Source organism: Osmerus eperlanus, unplaced genomic scaffold (assembly GCF_963692335.1).
Source record: "Osmerus eperlanus unplaced genomic scaffold, fOsmEpe2.1 SCAFFOLD_633, whole genome shotgun sequence".
NCBI lineage: Eukaryota > Metazoa > Chordata > Actinopteri > Osmeriformes > Osmeridae > Osmerus > Osmerus eperlanus.
This window is the reverse complement of record NW_026911135.1, coordinates 2,501-17,049: the sequence shown is the minus strand read 5'-3', so window position 1 is coordinate 17,049 and position 14,549 is coordinate 2,501. Positions and strand designations below refer to the sequence as shown.

General features: G+C 49.2%; 1 pseudogene; it reads right to left on the bottom strand.

Annotated features, from left to right (window-relative positions):
- Positions 1 to 872: 872 nt before the first annotated feature.
- LOC134015695 (plexin-A1-like) lies at positions 873 to 11,379 on the bottom strand (annotated as a pseudogene).
- Positions 11,380 to 14,549: the final 3,170 nt, after the last annotated feature.

Here is a 14,549-nt window from a genome sequence, read left to right as displayed (position 1 = left end):
CACAGAAAGACACACACACACACAATCCAGGAGCTACACAGAAAGACACACACACACACAATACAGGAGCTACACAGAAAGACACACACACATTCGCAGAGCAAATAAACCAGTACAGCTCTCTGGGAACAGAAAGACCAGCAGGCTTCCATACACACACCAATAAACCCACACACACCCACGCACACATACGGAAGTAAAGAACCAGCGGCCTACCTTCCAGACTCACACACAACCCCTGCCCCCCCTCCTTCACACACACACCACACGTACACACTCGCAAAGAAAATAGACACCAGCAGCCTACCTTATACAACCCCCACCGCCTCCCCAACACACACACACATCCCCATAGATATATAAAGGGTAGATGTCTCGTCCGCGTTGCCGGACAACGGAGTCGAACGTCCGCACATGGCGGCCATCTTTCTACAGTCAACTCGCTCACCCATAATATTGTGTTGGTGCTACATGTACTTTTTAAATGACCATAACTTGCTCAATTTTTCAACCGATTTTGAAACGGTTTGGTTTGTTATCAACGTCAGAGATGTCGTTATGCCACTGCATACTTCTATTCTATATATAAATAAATAAATAAAAAATATTCCTAAGTATGCAGTGGCCATAACGACATCTCTAACATTGATAACAAACCAAACCGTTTCAAAATCGGTTGAAAATTGAGCAAGTTATGGTCATTTAAAAAGTACATGTAGCATCAACACAATGTTATGGTGAGCGAGTTGACTGTAGCAAGATGGCCGATGGCCGCCATGTGTGGACGTTCTAGACTCCGCCGTAAGACATCTTGTCTTTATATATATCTATGCACATCCCCACCCTCACGTCTCCCTGGTGGGAGGACCTACCTTCTTCAGACGCCCGGTGCGTGTGCCTGTGAAGGCCACTGTGTGTCCGCTGTAGGCGTAGGCTGCCACCGAGGTCATGCCCCCCTCCCGGTCCACCAGGAGGGGCAGGCCCTCGATAGTGCTGGTGCCCCCCAGGGGCTGGTTGAAGTCCTGACCACAGAAGTTATCATCTATCTGGAGGGGCTGGGAGGGAGGAGGGGAGAGGGGGAGGAGGGGGGGGGAGGAGGGGAGAGGGGGAGGAGGGGGGGGGGAGGGAGGAGGGGAGAGGGGGAGGAGGGGGGGGGGGAGGAGGGGAGAGGGGGAGGAGGGGGGGGGGAGGAGGGGGGGGGGGGGAGGGGGAGGAGGAGGGGGGAGGGGGGAGGAGGAGGGGGGAGGGGGAGGAGGAGGGGGGAGGAGGAGGAGGAGGGGGGAGGGGGAGGAGGACGAGGGGGGAGGAGAGGGGGAGAATAGGGGAGGGGAGTGGGAGGAGGAGGAGAAGGAGGGGGTGATAGGGGAAGAGGAGTCAGTTATATCTCTGTAAATAATGTTCAGAGGCACACACTGTCACAGTACATCATGGGTAATTAATGTGTGATTGACACATCTGCAGAATATAGATGGTGATATCTCTCACATGCTCTGAAACATGGAGTTTATTAGCAACACCTGGATTAGACTAGCAACCTCCAGCCCCCCCACACAAACAGCCCACAGAACATTAATTAACACACTAGATTGGCCTCATTCGTTACAAGACATTCCTCTTCCATAGGGGTTAATCAATCAAGCGCACACGCACGGCTGGTAAGCTCTCCAGACAAGGATGTACATGTTGTTAAAGCTCTGGAGCCAGTTGACAGCTCCCCCTTCTCCCCTCCACCCTACCCCAGCCCCCCCTCCACACACACTACCCTCCCTTCCCCCCATCGATGTCCCCTTTCCTTCCTTCCTTCCCTCCCTCCCTCACTCCCTCCCTCCCTCCCTCCCTCCTTCCCTCCCTCCCTCCCTCCCTCCCTCCCTCTGTCCTTCCTTCCCTCCCTCCCTCCCTGCCTCTGTCCTTCCCTCCCTCCCTCCATTCCAGGGGCCAGATGGCTTTATTAGTCCAAGAGGGTTAGCGACCCCCATCTCCCCCCACACCCTCTCCCTCGCCTTCTCCTTTACCTCCCCCCTCCACCCCTGTGTCTTCCCTCTCGACCCCCCTGACCTCCCCCCTGTGTCTCCCCCTCACCCCCTCTGCACCCCTCATAACTCACTCAGTGAGGGGCTGGCATCTCCTCCACAGGGCCAGCCCGGGTACAAAGGAGAAGCACACTGTGAGTGTGTGTGTGTGTGTGTGTGTGTGTGTGTGTGTGTGTGTGACCAAGCAAGTGTGTGTGTATTCTGAGAGGACAAAGTGGGGCACCATGTCCTTGTTCCCTAAAATGCTGGAGAGAAAAGTGTGTCTGTGTATGTGTGTGTGTGGTAAACATGACGCCTGGCTCCGTGATATATATAAACAGCCAGGGCAGCCAGTCCTCAGTAGCAGAGCATGTTGCTGTGGACTGGAGGTTATTCTCCTGTTAAAGTACTCCCAAGATGCCCTGGGTGATGCAGTCTAATCTACACGTTCCAGTAGGGTGCAGGCCTGTGTGTGTGTGTGTGTGTGTGTGTGACAGAGATCTTGGACTGCATGTTGACTCTGTGGTAATGATGCAGCACTACACCAACACAACAAACTTTCAGACACACAGTCTGCAAACTATTGCCCAGCACGGATGAGTTCCTGTAGGGAACTGTGGAGAGAGAGGAAGGGAGGAGAGGAGGAGTGGAAGAGAGAGGAACAAGAGGAGGGAGAGGGTGAGTGAAGAGGAGAGGAGAGGAGGAAGAGGAGAGAAGGGGAAGAGGAGGGAGAGGGTGAGTGAGTGAGTGAAGAGGAGAGGAGGAGTGGAAGAGGAGAGAAGGGGAAGAGGAGGGAGAGGGTGAGTGAGTGAAGAGGAGAGGAGGAGTGGAAGAGGAGAGAAGGGGAAGAGGAAGGGAGAAAGAGGAGAGGGAGAGAGAGAGAGAGACAGATCAGGAAATGAAGAACGAAAAGGAGAAAGAGGAAAGGAGGAGCTGGTGAAAGAGAGAAACAGAAAGAGGAAGAAGGGAAGGAGAGGGAGAGGAAGAGATAGGAGGTTAAAAAGACAAAAGGAGAGAAAGAACAAGGGAAAGAGGGAAAGATGGGAGAGAATGAACGAGTAGAGCTGGAATGGTGAGAGGCAGAATGGGGAGTTTTACCACAGCCTCTGAATAATACACAACCTTCTGAAACACATGCCATCCAGAGTGTGTGTGTTCCAGTCCTTGTGGATCAGTAATCTAACGGTCTAATCTCTACACCATCTCATCGACCCCATCCCCTCTCTCTCTCTCTCCTTCCCCCTATCTCCCCCTCTTCCTTCCTCTCCTTATCTCTCCCTGTGTCTATCAGTCAGTATCTCCACCCGGGACTACTTGGGTCAATCAATAGCAACATCCCAGATTTACAAAGAAGTGTGTGTGCGTGCGTGCGTGTAGATAAATGTGTGTGTGCTGCATATGTAGGCTATATAAATACATTAAGTGTGTGTGTGAGAGAGAAAGAGTTCTCAAGAGATTAATTTGACAATAGGTATAAAGAGCTTTGAGCTGTTATGTAGAAGAAGCTTGGCTTTTAACCACACACACCGACACACACACACACCGACACACACACACACACACCAGTGTCCCTAGCGAGCAGAGTACAAGTCTGGAGTCACCATGAGACCAGACTGATGCAACTGATAACAACACTTACAGCATGACAGAATGGCTTTATGTAATGGTGTGTGTGTGTGTGTGTGTGTGTGTGTAAGCACAGCTGGTTCTGGATTAGGCATGCCTAGAACCACCAGCAGATAAACAGCCAACCAGCCAACCAAATAGCAAGTCAGACCGCCAGCCAGTCAGCAAACCATTCAACCATCATCAGCCAGTTTGTGTGTGTGTGAGCGCTTATGTGTTTGTATGTGCGAGGGTATGTGTGTGTTTGTGTCTATGTACGTGCGAGTGTATGTTTGTGTGAGTGTGTGTTTGTGTTTGCTTGAGTATGTGTGTGCGTGCATGCTGAACAGGGAAGGCCCAGCCTGTCAAACAGATGTTTGGATCCCCCCTCTACTGACCCGACACACCACACACACTCCTCCAGTCACCCCGCTGGCCTGGAGTGAGAGTGTGTGTGTGTGTGTGTGTGTGTGTGGGGGGGGGGGGGGTTGTGTGCCAGTAGAGTCTCATTATAAGATAGTGTATGACCAACACATGCTCGGACACACACTGGTCAGCACACAGGCATTTGACCAGAGGAGGGGAGGGGATGGGAGGGGAGAAGTTAAGAGGGGAGGAAAGGAGAAAGTTAGGACAGAAAGGAAGAGTGTGTTAGAGACATGAGGGAAAACAACTTGCAGCCCTCTGTTACGGACCAGAGGAATAGTTTGAATGCCAATACAAGTCGCACAGTACAGCCAAATCTCTCTCTCCCTTTCTCTCCCTCCTTTCCACTCACTCTCTTTCTCTCTATCCCTCTCGCTCCGTCTCCCTCCCTCCCGTTCCCTCTCTCCCTCCATATTTCCTCCCTCCTTCCCTCCCTCCCTCCCTCCATCCTCCAGAATGATTGAAAGCAGCTGTGTGTTGTGGGTTTGTGGCCTCAGTAGGAAACAGTATTTAGGTCAGTTTAGGAACATTACTGACCTACATCAGCTCTGCCCTTAGCTCTGGTGTATGTATGTGTGTTGTTTTTCTCCCTGTTCCCAGGCTCCTGGGGTGTGTCAAGGCTCTAAGGGTGTTGATGTGGGACTGCACGTGACTCCTCTTCTCTCTCTTCCTCCCCCCACCTCACTCCTCTCTCTTCCTCTCCTCTCATATTCTCTACCCCCCCCCTCACTCCTCTCCCTTCATCCCCTATCTCCCTCTCCCCTGCTCCCCCTCCCACATCTCTCTCTTTCCCTCCTCTCCTCCCACCCCTCCAAACAGTCTTTCTAAATATTTGACGGTCCTCATTTATATTGTGTCGCTAGCGTTCGCCTTAGCCAACTCCTTCACCACTAACGGAGCTAGCTGGAAAATCAAACAAACCCTGTGGGGATCAAAGATTGTTCTTGCTCCGGCTTTAACTTCTGGATATACGGCAGCGTTGCCACAACGGACCGAATGGCTTCGCTCGCATCTTTCTCCGCCTCCATTACGGAACTACAACACAAACTAGCGCACTACATCAACGTCATCGTTCTCAGCCACTCCCTCTGTTCGTTGATTGGACCGGTAAAAAGTTTACCGGAGACATCTGACCAATATACCTCAAGCCCAGACGCAGTACAGAAGCAAAATGAAAATTGAGCGGAAGTACGTAGGAGGGCAGAGCCAGGCTACCCCCCCCCCCCCCCCCCGGACTCGCAAGCTAGCTAAATTGTGAAACAATAAGATTTCTAATACAATTAGATTTTTAAGCCGGAATGTTTTTATATAGGTGTGCATCAACATATTCAAGTACTATGATATGACATAACGTTTTTTATTTGTATTACTATATGTAAATTTTCTTAAAATTCCTGACGCATAAAAGGGAGTCAGGTGGCTGAGCGTTTAGGGAATCGGGCTAGTAATCTGAAGGTTGCTAGTTCGATTCCCGGCCGTGCCAAATGACGTTGTCTCCTTGGGCAAGGCACTTCACCCTACTTGCCTCGGGGGAATGTCCCTGTACCTACTGTAAGTCGCTCTGGATAAGAGCGTCTGCTAAATGACTAAATGTAAATGTCGAGAACCGGTTATATGTATCCCTTTATGCTAGCTAGCAACATTACTTTAGCTCTTACCTTTCAGGGAGCGGTCACTGCATTTTTTTTATCAATTTCAGCGGCCGTTTCTGCCTTTCTTTGGGTTTTTTAAAACTTCTTGACCTACTACTATTCCCAGGACTCCGAAGTAGCCCTTGTTTTCCTGGCTTGATCGGTTAAAACAGCCTTAAAAAGCGCCAATGCATGCCGGTGAGTGATGTCATACGCAACAAACATAGCTAGCTACTGTTGCTAGCTAGCAACAAAAAAACTGTTGCCAGCTAACATTGGTAGATAGCTAACGTCGCCACAAATATTTCCTAAACGGTGCAACGGAACCTTCCGGAAAAAAATACTAGCAACGCTAGTATCGGAAACGAGATGCACATTTTGACACATGTCATATCAACGTTGTAATCATGTGTCGTTCGTGAACGAATTTTTATCAAAATTTAATATGACTCCGGAGAACTAGTGTCAGCGTTGAACAGTTTACGTTTCTCGTGGTCGTGCCTCGTGACTGTTGAATTGGATCAGTCACGTGAACATTTTAGGAAAGACTACATACCCGAAGACCGTCGAATGGTTAACGAATAATTGTAATAATTAAGTGAAAAATGAACAAAAGACTTAAACCCAAAGACCCAGGTAAATGCTGAACTAGTAATTCAAATCTTTTCTTTTAATGATGTATTATAATTTATCTTGGCTGGTTTAGATGCACTATAAGTCCTTCCTTCGGATTATGATCAATGTTTGCTTTAGTGGACGTATTTGGAAAAAGCCTCCTCCTCCCCCACACTAAAGTACAGAGCTAAACCACTCTCCCGAGTTTATGTAGGATACAAGTGGGACTGTGTTTGGTGGGAATCCTACTATGCTGTGTCCTTTCACTATAGGCTCCTTTCCTAGACCCTTCTCCTAGCCTCCTTGATCCTTCTCCTAGCCTCTTAGACCCTTCTCCTAGCCTCCTAGACCCTTCTCCTAGCCTCCTTTCCTTTTTTCCCTCCAATCGCCTCTCCCACTTTTTTTTTTTAACCAAAACCTACCCACTTACAACCCTCCTTTCCTTCTCTCCTCCTCCTCCTCCTCCTCCTCTCCTAGCCTCCTCCCTTACACCCCCCCTCCCCCCCCGCACCATCTTGCTTCAATGTAATGCAACCCTGCTGATGCTTTTAGCCCTGTTGGACAAGCAAACACTGGATTATAATCTTCTTAATCTGAAATAAACCCAGCGAGGCCACAGATAATCCAATTATGTCTTCCCAAGAGCAGCGTTCATGGCTAGGATGGATCTGGCTGGACTACAGGATCTGAAGAGAGCATGCATACACACACACACACACCAGCACACACATACAAGCACACATACATTCAAGCAGAAATGCACACACACACATATGCACAGAGATGGGAAGTAACCATGAACAAATACTTAGTTATTCATTATTTCAGTACATCAGTAGATTTTTCTGGCAACATTTTACTTTCACTCCTTACATTTTTCACACAAATATCTGCACCTTCTACTTCTTACATTTTAAAGCCAGGCTCGTTACTTTAGTTTTAATCTGTATTTGGTGGCATGATCAATAGTATTTATTGTCATTGTACAGCTTTTTTCATTTACTGGATGAAATTTTACTTTTACATTTACTTATCAGGCACAAATCATTTTGAAAAAATATTTTTTGCATCATTAATGAGTACTTAATGATGATTCTACTATACTCTACTGTACTAAATTGTACTACATCTCCTTTCCCCTCTGTACCATTCTGCTGTCATTTACTGTCTATGGAAAAAAATGTTTTTAAAGGAAAAACCAAATATATAAGTTTTGAAATGTTGAACAACTATTTCAGAAAAAAAGTTCTGAAGAAATATTTTTTTTTAAATAGGTTTGCATCCTTGATGAGGATTGTACTATACTCTACTGTACTCTACTATACTCTACTAAACTCTATTGTACTCTGCTCAACTCTGTTTTCCTCTTTCCTTCTGTGTGTGTGAAAAAAAGCTTTGAAAGTTTGTTTTCCTTTTCTTTTTAAAGGTTGAAAAAATACTTTCCCTCAAAGTTCACAATGATGAGGACTGTACTATACTCTACTTTACTCTATTGTGCTCTGCTCTGCTATACTCCGTTTTAAGCTTCCCAGTTCTCTCCTTTCACTGTGTGTGTGGGGGGAAAAAAGGTTTTTAAAGGTTTAAAACATATTTTCAAACAAAAGTTTTGAAAAAAAGGTTTCTAAAGGTTGGAAGAAAAGTTGTGAAAAAATATTTGAGAAAAAACATTTCAAAAAAATATTTAAAAAAATAAGTTTGCATCATTGATGATGACTCTACTATACTATACTATACTGTGCTCTATTGTACTCTACTTCACTCTGTTCTCCTCTTCCCTCTCCTCCTCTCTCCTCTACTTTTATAAAGGTACGTTATAGATGAGACAGAGCTTTAGCGATGTCTCCATGACTGAGAATAGAGACATTCCTGATCCCCCAAGGCCATATATGAGGGAGATGTTTGAAATTGTCTGTCAAAAAGGATTCCTGGCGAATGCACTGCGTGAGGTCCAGTTACCAGCGTGACACTAAAACAGGTAGTAGTAATGGCTACTTTTTACTTAAGTGTATGTCAGATCCCATATTTCTTTACTTCTACTTGAGTGAAGAATGTGTGTATTTTTGCCATCTCTACACATGCACAAGCACACACACAGTTTTCCCCCCGGTAATTCAACATGCTGGCTGGTGGCGATATCAGACTGTCAGGAAGTGTGACTGTCACTGGCGGTGATGTCATTTCCTGTCACAACAGAACACGCTAGCAGTTCTTCCTGTTCCATCAGCAGCCAGATAAACTTATCACTCCTTCATACATAACAACATTTATTCACTTTCTACTCCAATAAACTGCTACCTGACCACAGAGCCATCAGCTGAGGGGGCTGACGAGCTGGACATTCAGACTGTATGACAGGGAGGGAGGGAGGGAGGGAGGGAGAGGGAGGGAGGGAGGGAGGGAGGGAGGAGGGAGGGAGGGAGGGAGGGAGGGAGGGAGGGAGGGAGGGAGGGAGGGAGGGAGAGGGAGGGAGGGAGGGAGGGAGGGAGAGGGAGAGGAGAGAGGGAGAGGGAGAGGGAGGGAGGGAGGGAGGGAGAGAGGGAGAGGGAGGGAGGGAGGGAGGGAGGGAGGGAGAGGGAGAGAGGGAGGGAGGGAGAGGGAGGGAGGGAGAGAATGAGCAAGACAGAGAGAGAGAGCAAGCGAGACAGGGTAGATGGAGCAGGAGAGAGAGAGACTACAGTCACCAAGGTCACCATCGGCAACGGAGCAACCCTCCGCTTGGACACAACGAGGGTCTGTGACATGATCATCATGTGACGGCGTGGCGTCACATGATGTGACTGACAGCCATAAAGGTGCATGCTGTCATGGATACCGTTTACACGTCCTGCATACATTAGCACTATTTAGGTTTGTCCTGCCTGAAAGAACTGGCAAAATGGTTTCTCCCTCTCTGCTTATCTATCTGTTTATGTGTCTGTGTCTGCCTGCCTGCCTGTCTGCCTGTCTGTCTCTACCACATATAAGCAATTCAAGTACCCTTCTAAATCCCTGTCCCAGTGCTTGCAGGATGGGCTCTCAAAGCCCCTCTCTGGAACAAGACCAGACACCCAGACAGATGGAGGGAGAGGGGGGAGAGAGAGAGAGGGGAGGGAGGGGAGGGGGAGAGAGAAAGAAAGAAAGAGCGAGGGGGGAGAGAGGAAGATAGAGGGAGAGGGGAGTGAGAGAGAGAACAAGAGGGAGACAGGCAGATTTGGGATTTAAAGATGATTGTTATGGAGCACGGCTGAATAACAGTAAGTGAGTCAAGGTGAATAATGTATGAGCAAGGTGTGTGTGCCTGTGTGTCAGTGTCCTGATAAAAAGGACAGGGCTAGTGTAATCTGTGAGCGTGTGTGTGTGTGAGTGCTCTACTCAGCCATCCTGCAGTCATTACCAGAAAATGAGACCCCAGCCTGTCATCACAATAGTCTCCATTATGATCATTAACACACACACGCTGAAGATCACACACACTCTAACCCTTTCACGGCTACCAAATACAAACAAAAACATTATCACCACAAACACCACCATCATCATTACCACCATCATCATCACCACCATCAATATCCATCCAAGTACACAATATAAGCAGTATTGTATGGCATTGATGTGGATGTATAGTATACTAGAGGGAACACTTACAGAGTACTGATTCTGATTCTGTACGTATAGATATAGAGTGTACTAGAGTGTCCACTTACAGAGTTGATGCAGGCCAGCTCCTTGTTGAGCAGCCAGGGCAGGGACAGCTTGCCTTCCCCCTTGTAGCAGGACTGGATCCTCTCCTTGATCTTCTGCTTGATCTTCTTCAGCGTGAACACGCACAGCACCGTCTCCTTGGGTGGGCGCGCCCGGTTCTTCTGTCCCTGCGCGAAGACGGTGAACAGCACCTCCTCCCCCTCGCCCAGCCCAGCGAGCCAGCCAGCCTCGCCCCGGCACGGGTCAGGTAGGCATCCTGGATGAGCCGGTACTCCACCCCGTCCTTGGAGCAGCCCAGAGGGAACTCCACGTAGGAGTAGAACTTGGGGTCGTCCACGCAGAGCCGCACGATCTTGGAGGTGTAGAACTGGTCGGAGCTGGCGTCCGGCGAGGTGAGCTGGGTGTCGAGCTGCAGGGTGAGGTAGTACACAAACTGCTCGCTGGCAAAGCCGTTACACGTAGTAGATGTCGAAGGCGGGGAACTTGGACAAGGTGTCGGACGGGATCTTCAGCTGCGACGACACAAACTCGTCCTGGTACACGAAGCTGAACATGTCTGCATTCTCCTCGCTGGACATCAGCTTCCTGCTCGACAGCGTGGGGAAATACTCCGACTTGCCGTCGATCGGCGTCCCCACGAACAGCTTCCCCGTGCCCCCGCCCGCCCCGAACTCCTCCCCTCCGATCACCACCCCAGACATGGTCCCCGCCTCGGCCACGCTGGAGAGGTAGTGCTCCTTCCTGTGGTGCGGCTCGCCCAGCTTGAACAGGTCGTCCAAACGCAGGAACTGGCAGATCCCCTGCGAGGTGCTGCCGCAGGCCAGCAGACGGTTCTGCCCCTCGTCCAGCAGCAGCAGCTTGTTGACCGTTGCCGGTCTGCGCCAGCTCGTACGGGCACGACTGCACGCCCGGTGGGGGGTAGCAGCGGGCGTTGTCGACCACGGGCCCGGTCACGTGACTGCGTAACTTGGTGAGGTTGCTGGAGAGCTTGAAGATCCAGTTGACGGCGCCGAGGTAGACCTCGCCGGTCCGGCCGTGGACCACGAGGTGCGTCAGACCCCCTTCTGGGGGGGAGAAATCCCGTAAGGGGGGAGACGGGGGAGGAGGGGAGGGGGAGGAAGTGGAGGAGGAGAGGTGGAGGAGGAGGAGGAGGAGGAGGAGGAAGGACAGGGCGTTTGGAGGGAGGATGGAGAGAGGAGGCATTTTGGGGGTAGTGTGTGTGTGTGTGTGGTCTCTCCCACTCCTCTGGTAGTCTGCTGCGTGGTGGGAGGTGGGGCACCAGGGGGTGGCAGGAGGAGGAGGGTTGGGGCAGTTCTCCTGATAAACAGAGGTGCAGTGCTGGAGTCCTGGTGGTGGAGGGTTTGTGTTGTTTACACCATCATCGTGATCACCTGCTCCTCTGTCACCGCCAGTAGCCCTGTGGAGCAAAACAAACACACCTTCTTAAAGCTACTTCCAGTGATTGTTCACACAGATTTTGTTTGAGTCTCTATTGAGGTTGGGGACATTTTTTTTGGTAGTTTTTTGGCGTGTTCTTTGCAGAGGTGGAGGTTCTTCACAGCTCACAGCAGTCAGTCTCTCCACAGTCAGACGGCGCAGAAAATAGCAGTGTTGAAAGAGTGACAGTTGAGAACATGAAAGCGAGAGAGAGTGAAAGAGAAAAACTAACGATTACAGCCTCTACCATCACAACACCACGGCAGTCTGTCTACGGTCTCTACCCAACAAAAGGCCTAGCTCAGCCGAACAGCTTTAGTCTCCACTGATTACCAGGAGGTCCCAGGTTCAAATCCTCACCCTGTACGTAGCTTTGGCTGAAATTCTGAACAAATCTGCTGAATGATTGCTTTGTTGACAACCCCACAGCAGTATGGCTATCTCTAGCGTTTCTACCCATCAACACCCAGTGCTCCTCTGGGTGTCTGAAGCTGTTGCAATGTTCCTTTAACGTACAGCACCAGGGAACACTGGCCTCCCTATCGATCTACCAGGGCCGTCTGCTCAATCAAGCACACACACGCACACACTGTGTGGCCTGGGTTCAACAAGCCGTCCACACACACACACGCACACACACAATCCTCTCCAGTCAGACCTGAGGGAGAATCCTATAGTCCTGTAATGAGCTAGTCAGACTATGAAGGGGAGGCAGCTATGCGTCACATACAGGCCCAGCTATGTGTGTGTGTGTGTGTGTGTGTGTATAGTGTATGTGTGTGTGTGTATAGTGTGTGTGTGTGTGTATAGTGTGTGTGTGTATAGTGTGTGTGTGTGTGTATAGTGTGTGTGTGTGTACTCCCCAGTCAGACAGCATCACTATCATACTGCTCCACGTCCTCCTGGGTTTCTCCACTCCAAACTATCTCATTCTACATTCTCTTTATTCCCCCCCTCTCTCACCCCCTCTCTCACCCCTCTCCTCTCACCCCCTCTCTTTCATCCCCCTCTTCCTCCTCTTCAGCGTCCGTCAATAGAGTCTTTCATCTCTAAGACCCACATCATTATAATCTGTTCACCAGCCAATAAGAACAAAGAACCCACTGTCACCTACTGTCCTCCAGCCAATCAGAACAAAGTCTCCACTGTGTGGGCCAGGGTGTCAGAGGACAACGGGCGGCCAATCAGGCGGCCTTTTGACTCCTCGCCATCACAAGAAGTTGTGATGTCATCACTGGAACTCCTTTAAATTGATGTCATCACGCAGACTGTAAGTTCCTCACACCCTCATCCACAAACAACAATAATTTTAGTTTTTCCCTTTAAATACTTAAAAACCACTCTGCAATCAATGCCTTGTGTGGTTATATAACTGCAGGGATCACAGAGCGAAGCCCCTGAAGGTCCCTGACAGCCTGCCTGGCCTGTGTTTGGGTTCTGCTGCTGTCTATTAATACTCTAAACACTTACTCTCACTTGACACTGACGATGGGAGCAGCCATTGAAGAGAGAGAAGAGGAGGGAGAGAGATAGAAAGAGGAACGAGAGAGAGGGAGAGAGAGAGAGAGAGAGGGAGAGAGAGAGAGAGAGGGAGACAGAGAGAGAGAGAGAGAGAGAGAGAGAGAGAGAGAGAGAGAGAGAGAGAGAGAGAGAGAGAGAGAGAGAGAGAGAGAGAGAGAGAGAGAGAGAGAGAGAGGAGAAGAGAGCGCGTCAGCGTGTGACTGAACTGGGACAGAGTCGGAGAGACGTGAGGAAACCAGGATGGTCTGTTTCCACGCCTGAATAACAATTAGATCAACAACAACATCACAAGGTTTAAGGGCGCAGGGAGGAGGAGGGATGGAGAGAGGGAGGACAGTTTAGGAGGGATGACTTCAAACTGAAGAGGGTTGAAAGAGGACTGATGTGAAGGGACCATGACAAGAGAGCGACAGATGAGGCCAGCGAAGAGAAAGAGCGCCAGAGAGAAAAGGATAGAAAGATCAGTTTGTTTACGTGTTTGTACTAGAATTATTCAAACTATTTAACTATTTTGAACTGTTTAAACTCTCTTTCCGGGCCAATAAATCGCTGAAATTAAAAGGATAGTTTCTGTTTGATGGTAGTTCCAACATGGCCGACATACTGCAGCAATGACAAATTGTATTGCAGCTAATCCAAGCAGGAAGAGGCCTGTGCATAGCAGTTCTACTTCTTTCTTTAACAAGTCATTTTCTAAACTGCCTGTTTTCTGATCTGGTGACTGTTTTCTGATCTGGTGCATGGCCTGTTTCCTGATCTGCTGGACTGTTTTCTGATCTGGTGGACTGTTTTCTGATCTGGTGGACTGTTTTCTGATCTGCTGGACTGTTTTCTGATCTGGTGGCCTGTTTCCTGATCTGCTGGACTGTTTTCTGATCTGGTGGACTGTTTTCTGATCTGGTGGACTGTTTTCTGATCTGGTGGCCTGTTTCCTGATCTGCTGGACTGTTTTCTGATCTGGTGGACTGTTTTCTGATCTGGTGGCCTGTTTCCTGATCTGCTGGACTGTTTTCTGATCTGGTGGCCTGTTTTTGCAGTAACAGGCAGTAAAGGAAGCAGTCGGTAAACAAGCTGAACTCCTGTGGAGAAAATCACAGGAGGAAGAAACGAATCAATTAGCTGAGAACTCAGCTCTTGGTGTGTGTGAGTGTGTGTGTGTGTGTGTGTGTGTGTGTGAGTGTGTGTGTGCGTGTGTTGCGGCCAGCTCATCTCAGATAATAGCAGAGCTCCGGAGAGTCGTCCTAGTCTGATATATCACGGTGGCATATCAATTATAGCCCAGCCCACCAACACACACACAAACACGCTCACAAACACACACACACACTCTGCATGTTTAGTATGGAGGTCACATCCATGGCTTTGTGTGAGAGGGAGGAGAAGGAACTGGAGGAAAGCCACCATCAGAGACTTTGTTTATAGTGTAGTCACACACACACATACGCAGACACACATATGCATACACACATACATGCAGACACACACACACATACGCAGACACACATATGCATACACACATACATGCAGACACACACACACTTATGCATACACACACACATGCTGACTGTGTGTGAGTGTGTGTGTGAGTGTGTGAGCGTCTGTCCACGTGAGGCTAGAGAGGTCT